We start from the raw sequence: 7,774 nt of genomic DNA, 5'->3' as shown, positions 1-7,774 counted from the left end.
TACGAACAACGAAAGTTGGCGTATACTAATTTCGTGTTATCTGATTAGTTGTCATCACCATCACCATCACATGCTAAGGATAAAAAACATAAACTTTGAATGAAGTATTTAATAAAGTTAGAATCACATGTTTATTCTCATATAAGTAAATCACTTTTAATTCTCTTAGTTAATGTTATTTAGTATAATCCCTCAGATAATCAAAACCCAAATTGTCACTTGTCTTAGCATTGAGCGATAACCATACATTGTTGTATAAGTGCATAGTCTAAAATTAGCCTAATTCTCCGTGGGAACGAACTTGATTTGAATCTTATACTACTTGTGATCGCGTACGCTTGCGTGTATTTTTACATTAAAATTATAGTCAACAAGTTTTTGGCGCCGCTGCCGGGGAGTTCGGTGTTAAATTTAGTTTATGTGTTTGAAATCGGTGGCTGTTAAAGTTCACTGACTCGGATAGTTTATTTAATTGTTACTTTGTTGGTGTTTCAGGTACTCTAGAGGGCGTGTATACAAACACGTTTTCAATCTCGTAAGGAAACACTGGACGAAGTTGAAGTAGTTGAAGAAGTTTTTGAAAAAGTTGAGAAAGTTGAAGAAGAAGTTGTTATTGCAATGGGAGAACCAGTAGCAAATCCAAAAGCTTTGATGGATTACTCTCAACCGAAGATCAATGACATTCAGTCTAGCATTGTCAGACTAGCCATCGAGGATAATACTTTTGAAATCAAGTCTAGCACGATTCAGTTGGTGCAAAATTTAGTCCAGTTTGGGGGTTCTCCAACGGAAGATCCCAACATGCACATTAGAGATTTCATCGAGATCTGCGACACTTTCAAGTTCAACAATATTTCTGAAGATGTTGTGAAGCTAAGGCTTTTCCCATTCTCACTGAGGGATAAAGCTAAGTGCATTCTCTACCACCAGGTTCTATCACTACTTGGCAGGATCTTGCTCAGAAGTTTCTTACTAAATTCTTCCCTATGGCGAAGACAACTGTAATCATGAACGCTCTTACTCAATTTATGCAACAATCGGGAGAATCTTTGTGTGAAGATTATGAGCGCTACAAGGAGATGCTTAGAAAGTGTCCTCGTTATGGAATGCCTGACTGGATGATCATCAATTACTTTTATAATGGTTTGAGAGTGCAGTCCAGACCCATGCTCGATGCAGCATCAGGTGGAGCCTTATGCACTAAGAGCTATGATGAATCTTATGAGCTAATTGAATTGATGGCTGCGAATGAATATCAGAACCCAACTCAGAGACTACCTCAAGAAAAGGTAGCAGGAATTCTGGAGGTGGATACAACTACAGCTATAGTTGTTCAGCTAAAGGCGTTAACAATGAAAGTGGATTCTTTGGCTAATTATGGAGTTAATCAGATCATTAGTGTTTTTGAGCTTTGTGCTGGTGCACATGAGACGGAGCAGTGTGCTATATCAATTGAGTCAACTCAGTATGTGAGCAACTTTCAGAGGTCGCAGCATCCAGTTCTTGCCACTTATCATCCTAACAACCGCAACTATCCTAATTTCAGCTAGAGCAACAATCAGAATGTGGTACAACAACCTTATTAGCAGTTTGGAGCAAAGCAATTCAATCCTCTTGGTTTTCAACAATAGTATGCACCAAGACAACAACTCCAACTTCAACAGCAACCGCATGGAAGGGCGGGTCAATCTACTAATGAAAAATCTGAATTGGAGGAGTTGAGGCTTATGTGCAAAAGTCAAGCGGTTTCTATCAAGACTCTGGAGAATCAAATAGGGAAAATTTCCAATGCTTTGTTGAATCGTCAACTAGGAACTCTTCCTAGTGATACAAAAGCTAATCCAGGAAAGAGGGAAGTCAAGGAGCAATTGAAGGCAATCACATTGAGATCTGGAAAGGTCACAAGCCCCTAAATTCAGGAAGATGAAGATTCTGAAGATTCTGTTCAGAATACAGGTGCATCTGCACCTTTTCCAATTCTAGAAAATGAGATTGTAGCTGAAAAAGTGGTGCAGAAGGATGTCGAGGTGGAACCGAAGGAGAAAGTTGTTGAAAGCAATCCTCGTGAAGGTGATACAGGGGATAAATAGGTCTACCCACCGCCGTCATATCCTAAGAGACTTTAAAAGCAGAAATTCGATAAGCACTTTGCTAAGTTCTTGGAGGTTTTCAAGAAGTTGCATATTAACATACTTTTTGCTGAAGCTCTAGAAAAGATGTTGAGTTATGATAAGTTCATGAAGGGTATTCTATCTCGGAAGCTAAAAGTTGAGGAGTTGGAAACCGTTGCTCTAACGGAAGAGTGCAGTGTTGTGCTGCGACAGAAACTACCTCCTAAGCTTAAAGATCCAGGAAGTTTCACGATGCCTTGCACCATTGGCAATCTGTCATTCGACAAATGTTTGTGTGACTTCGGAGCTAGCATCAATCTGATGCCCTTGTCTGTTTTCAAGAAGCTTGGTCTACCTGATCCAAAACCTGTGAACATGTCTTAGCAACTGGCTGATCGTTCCATCACCTATCCGCGAGGACTAGGGGATGATTTATTGGTTAAGGTGGATAAGCTCATCTTCCCTGATAGTTTTGTCATTCTAGATATTGAGGAAGATAAGAAGATTCCCATTATCTTGGGAAGACCATTCTTAGCTACGGGACGAACTCTTATCGATGTGCAAAAGGGTGAACTAACCATTAGAGTTCCAACGTCAGGATGTCACGTTCAGTGTCTTCAATGCAATGAAATTCCCCACTGATGAAGATGAGTGATTTAAAGTAGAGTTGATCGATCCTGTAGTAACTTCGGAGCTTGATCAATTGCTAAGGACAAACGCCTTAGAAAGAGCCTTAACGGGGGATTTTGATAGTGAAGACGAAGAAGGGGAAGAACAAATGCAGTATTTGAATGCATTCCTGTGAAAGAGGAAGTTTGATTTGCCGTTCGAGTTTCTTGGATTGGAAGAGCTGAAAAATTCTCCGAAGTGTCTCAAACCATCTATTGAAGAAGCTCCTACACTTGAACTCAAATTACTACCTGATCACTTGAGGTATGCATTTTTAGGTGATGCATCTACTTTTCCTGTTATTAATACATCTGACCTTTCAGGAAGTGATGAAGATAAGCTCTTGAGAATTTTGAGAGAGTTTAAGTCAGCAATTGGATGGACTATAGCAGATATCAAGGGAATCAGCCCTTCTTATTACATGCATAAAATTCTGCTTGAGGAAGGAAGCAAACCAACTGTTAAGCAATGAAGGGGCTAAATCCTATCATGAAGGAGGTTATGAAGAAAGAAATTCTTAAATGGATAGATGCATGAATCATTTATCATATCTCTGACAGTTCGTGGGTGAGGCCAGTGTAGTGTATGCCTAAGAAAGGAGGCATTACCGTTGTAGCTAATGAGAAGAATGAACTCATCCCTACTCGGACAGTCACAGGATGGAGAGTTTGCATGGATTATCGAAAGCTGAATAAAGCCACAAGGAAGGATCACTTTCCGCTTCCATTCATTGATCAGATGCTTGATAGGTTGGCTGGTCACGAGTACTATTGTCTATTCGGGATATAATCAGATTTGCATTGCTCCAGAAGATCAAGAGAATACCACGTTTACTTGTCCATTTGACACTTTTGCTTTTCATCAAGTCTCTTCCGGACTTTGTGGTACACCAGCTACTTTTCAGAGATGCACGATGACCATTTTCTCAGATATGATTGGCACTAATGTGGAGGTGTTCATGGATAACTTTTCCGTGTTCAGGACTTCTTATGACAAATGTTTGCAAAATCTCAGGTTGGTGCTAAAAAGATGTGTTGAGACCAATCTGGTGCTCAATTGGGAGAAATGTCACTTCATGGTGCAACAGGGTATCATTCTTGGGCATAAGGTATCTAGAAAGGGTCTTGAGGTGGATAAGGCTAAAGTGGGGGTCATTGAAAATCTTCCTCCGCCAATCTCAGTTAAAGGAGTCCGCAGTTTTCTTGGTCATGCGGGTTTCTATCAGCGATTCATAAAAGATTTCTCCAAAATCTCTAAGCCTTTATGCAGTTTGCTGAAAAGGATGTTCCCTACAAATTCAATGAAGAATTTCTAGCTGCTTTTGAGAGCTTGAAAAAGAGTTTGACTACAGCACCTGTGATTACTGCACCTGATTGGAATGAGCCATTCGAGATGATATGTGATGCTATTGACTATGAAGTTGGAGCAGTTCTTGGCCAGAGGAAGCAGAACATTTTTCATGTGGTTTACTATGATAGTAAAACCCTTAATGGTGCTCAACTGAATTACACTACTACAGAGAAGGAATTGCTGGCAATTATCTATGGTTTTGTGAAGTTTCGATCTTATTTGCTTGGGAAAAAGGTGACATTTTACACTGATCACGATGCTATTCGATATCTGGTCTCAAAGGAAGATTCAAAACCTCGGTTGATTTGATGGATTCTCTAAAATCAGGAATTCGAGCTAGAAATCAAGGATCGAAAGGGTACAGAGGATCAGGTAGTTGATCATCTATCATGCTTGGAAGATCAAAGAAAGGCTTCACTGGATAAGACATTGATCAATGAATCTTTTCTCGATGAGCAACTTTTGAGGGTACAAGAAGAAGAGCCATGGTTTGCAGATATTGTGAACTATCTTGTGAGTAATGTTATTCCCCCAGAACTCTCTTATGCTCAAAGGAAGAAGTTTCTACATGAGGTGAAGTGGTATAGATGGGATAAGCCTTTCTTATTCAAACAGGGAGCTGACCAGATTATTAGATGATGCATTCCGTATAGTGAGACTGAGGGAATCTTACGAGACTGTCATTTTACTGAGTATGGTGGACATTATGATGGAGAGAAGATAATTGCTCGTATCCTTCAAGCAGGATTCTTCTGGCCTACTTTGTTTAAGGATGCTCATCAGTTTGTTTCGAGATGTGATCGCTGCCAACATGTTGGAAATATATCCAAAAGAGAAGAGACGCCTCTTAATGTGATGCTCGAAGTTGAGATTTTTGATGTTTGGGGAATCGACTTCATGGGGCCATTTGTCTCGTCCTGCAATAATCAGTATATTCTGTTGGCGGTTTATTATATGTCCAAATGGGTTGAGGTGAAAGCTTTTCCAACCAACGATGCTAATGTGGTGATTAACTTCCTTCAGAAGCAGATATTCACGCGTTTTGGCACTCCGAGAGTCATAATCAGTGATGAGGGATCGCATTTCTGCAATCACAAGTTCACTGCATTGATGGAGAAGTATCATGTGAATCATCATATTACCATCTTCAAACTAATGGGAAAGCTGAAGTGTCTAATCGGGAGATTAAACATATCTTAGAGAAGGTGGTGAGTCCATCAAGAAAAGATTGGTCTTTGAAGCTAGATGAAGCTTTTTGGGCATATAGAACAACATTCAAGACTCCTCTTGGTATGTCTCCTTTCCAGTTGGTGTATGTGAAGGCGTGTCATTTGCCGGCGGAGTTAGAGCATACGGCATATTGGGCTTTGAAGAAGTTAAATCTTGACTTAGAAGCTGATGGAGAGAAAAGAATACATCAACTAAATGAGCTCGAGGAGTTTTGACTACAGGCTTATGAGAATAACAAAGTGTACAAGGAAAAAGTCAAGAGATGCCATGATAGGATATTAGTGTGCAAGTCTTTTGTGCCCGGTCAGAAGGTTCTATTGTACAACTCTCAAATCCGACTTTTTCCGTGAAAATTTAAGTCGAGATGGTCATGGCCATTCACGGTCAAAAATGTGTTTACACATGGAGATGTGGAGATTTTTGGTACGCATCCGGATCAAGCGTTCAAGGTGAATGGGTAGAGATTGAAGCATTACTATGGAGATACGGCGAACCGCGAGGTGGTGAGCGCAGTTCTTTTAACAACTTGAATCCGAGATTTCACGTCAAACTAGTGACGTAAACCAAGCTCTTTGTGGGAGGCAACCCATGTTTGTTGTATATTAGCGTCGACAAAAAAAAGCAGAAAATAAAAAAAAATTGATTTTCCAAGAGTAAGGCGCGTCCGCGCCAAAAGCGGGGCGGTCGCGCGAGTTTGACAAGAGCGCGGCGCGCCCGCGCCAAAAGCGGGGCGGCCACGCGAGTTTGACAGGATCCCAGAGCGCCCGCGCGGAGATGCAGAACGGCCGCGCGGCAGTTCTGGAGAAAAGGAAAAAAAATAGAAAATTTCAAAAAAAATCAAAACAAAAACACCCCATCCTATTTTTATTCCTTTTTCTTCCCTAATTCCTTTTGTTAAACACTCCTAACCTAAACCCACATCTACCCTATATATACATACATCATATACACATCTCTATCACAAATTTCATTTCCAAAACCCTAGTTTTTCATATTCACCACTTGCACACAAATTCTCTATTGTTCTCATGGCACCCAAAAGATCTAGAGTCGTATTGAGTAGCAGGTCTAGTACCTCGTCGGATTTGAGTGCTGGGGGATCAGTGGCCAGATTTTCTTCTCCGGAGGCAGAAACTGAGTTTAATCGATTGATGTCCAGATTAATTGCGAAGGAGAGGAGTTTCTTACCCACTGTGAGAGATAAAAACTCTTGGAGATGATTACTGAGATGGGATGAAAAACTTTCTGCGAGGTCCCTGCTGCTGTCCCGATGAGCATTGTTCGAGAGTTTTATGCGAATGCAAGGGCTAATAAGAATGGGTTTTCTGTGGTACGTGGTTTGACGGTGAATTACACACCGGCAGCTATTCGTAGGGTTATCAATCAACCTGTGAGGAAGCCGACGCAAGAGGAATGAAAAAGACAAGGGAGGATTTTGATCTTGATTATATTGTGGCTAAGTTGTGTGTTCCGGGAACACAGTGGAAGTGCAAGAGGGGCACGAATGAGCCGCTCACTTTTCCGGCTGCATGCATGAACAGGTATGCTCAAGCATGGAATGCTTTTGTGTGTGTGAATATTATACCTTCTTCACATTAGCATGATGTTACACTTTGATCGTGCTATTTTACTTTCACGGATCTTGAATGAGGAGTATGTGGATCTCAGCCTGGTGATACATCAGAATATGCTGCGGTTTCTGAGGAGCAGGACATCGGGGGAAATTCCTCATGCCTCGATTGTGACGAAGCTTTATGTTTTGGTGGGTGTTCATTGGCCCGAGATGGAGCAGTTGCAGATGCCGAGCGCTCCTATTGATAGCTCCATGATCACGATGATGCAAGAATGGTATGGTGGAAAAGCTGATGAGAAGGGTCTGGGTTACAGTTATGATCATTTTCCCGGTGGGCAGCTAGCCGATCGGACTTATGCTGGTGGTTCTTCTCTGGCCAGGCATGCAGCTTGGAGAGCCACTCGAGGAGAGGCTAGTTCTTCATGTGTTCAGCAGGAGGAAGGAGATGGTTCTGGGTTGGGCGATGCGCAGTTTCGGAGATTGGCCAGACGTATGAATGCTATGCACGATATGCACAGTCATTTTGCTGCCGATTTAACACAGGCTTTGGGCACTACTTTCCGAGCCACTAGTGTTGAGGTTGATTGGCCGGTGTTTGGTACTGATTCTGTGTATCTGCCACCTTATACTCCACCCGAGGAGGGTGATGATTCTGATAACTAGGTACGCCTAAAATCCTTATTATTACCTGCAATGAGGACATTGAAAATTTTAAGTTTGGGGGAGATAATGTACGGATTAGTTTGTGTGTGTGTCCATATAGATTCATATAGATTCATGTCACATATTTAGTTGTATTTTATTCATATTTTTGCATGATTGTTCATGTAGGACATATTTG

At 41.3% G+C, this 7,774-nt stretch overlaps 1 non-coding gene across 1 annotated transcript; it reads right to left on the bottom strand.

Moving 5' to 3' along the window:
• Positions 1 to 1,001: 1,001 nt before the first annotated feature.
• Positions 1,002 to 1,108, bottom strand: LOC141722673 (small nucleolar RNA R71). Its single transcript, XR_012575679.1, has one exon. It is a non-coding gene; the product is annotated as a small nucleolar RNA R71 (small nucleolar RNA).
• Positions 1,109 to 7,774: the final 6,666 nt, after the last annotated feature.

The sequence above is a fragment of the Apium graveolens genome, chromosome 4 (genome assembly GCF_009905375.1).
Source record: "Apium graveolens cultivar Ventura chromosome 4, ASM990537v1, whole genome shotgun sequence".
Classification (NCBI taxonomy): Eukaryota; Viridiplantae; Streptophyta; class Magnoliopsida; order Apiales; family Apiaceae; genus Apium; species Apium graveolens.
Note: the sequence above shows the minus strand (reverse complement) of the source record. Positions and strands in the feature narration are given on the sequence as shown.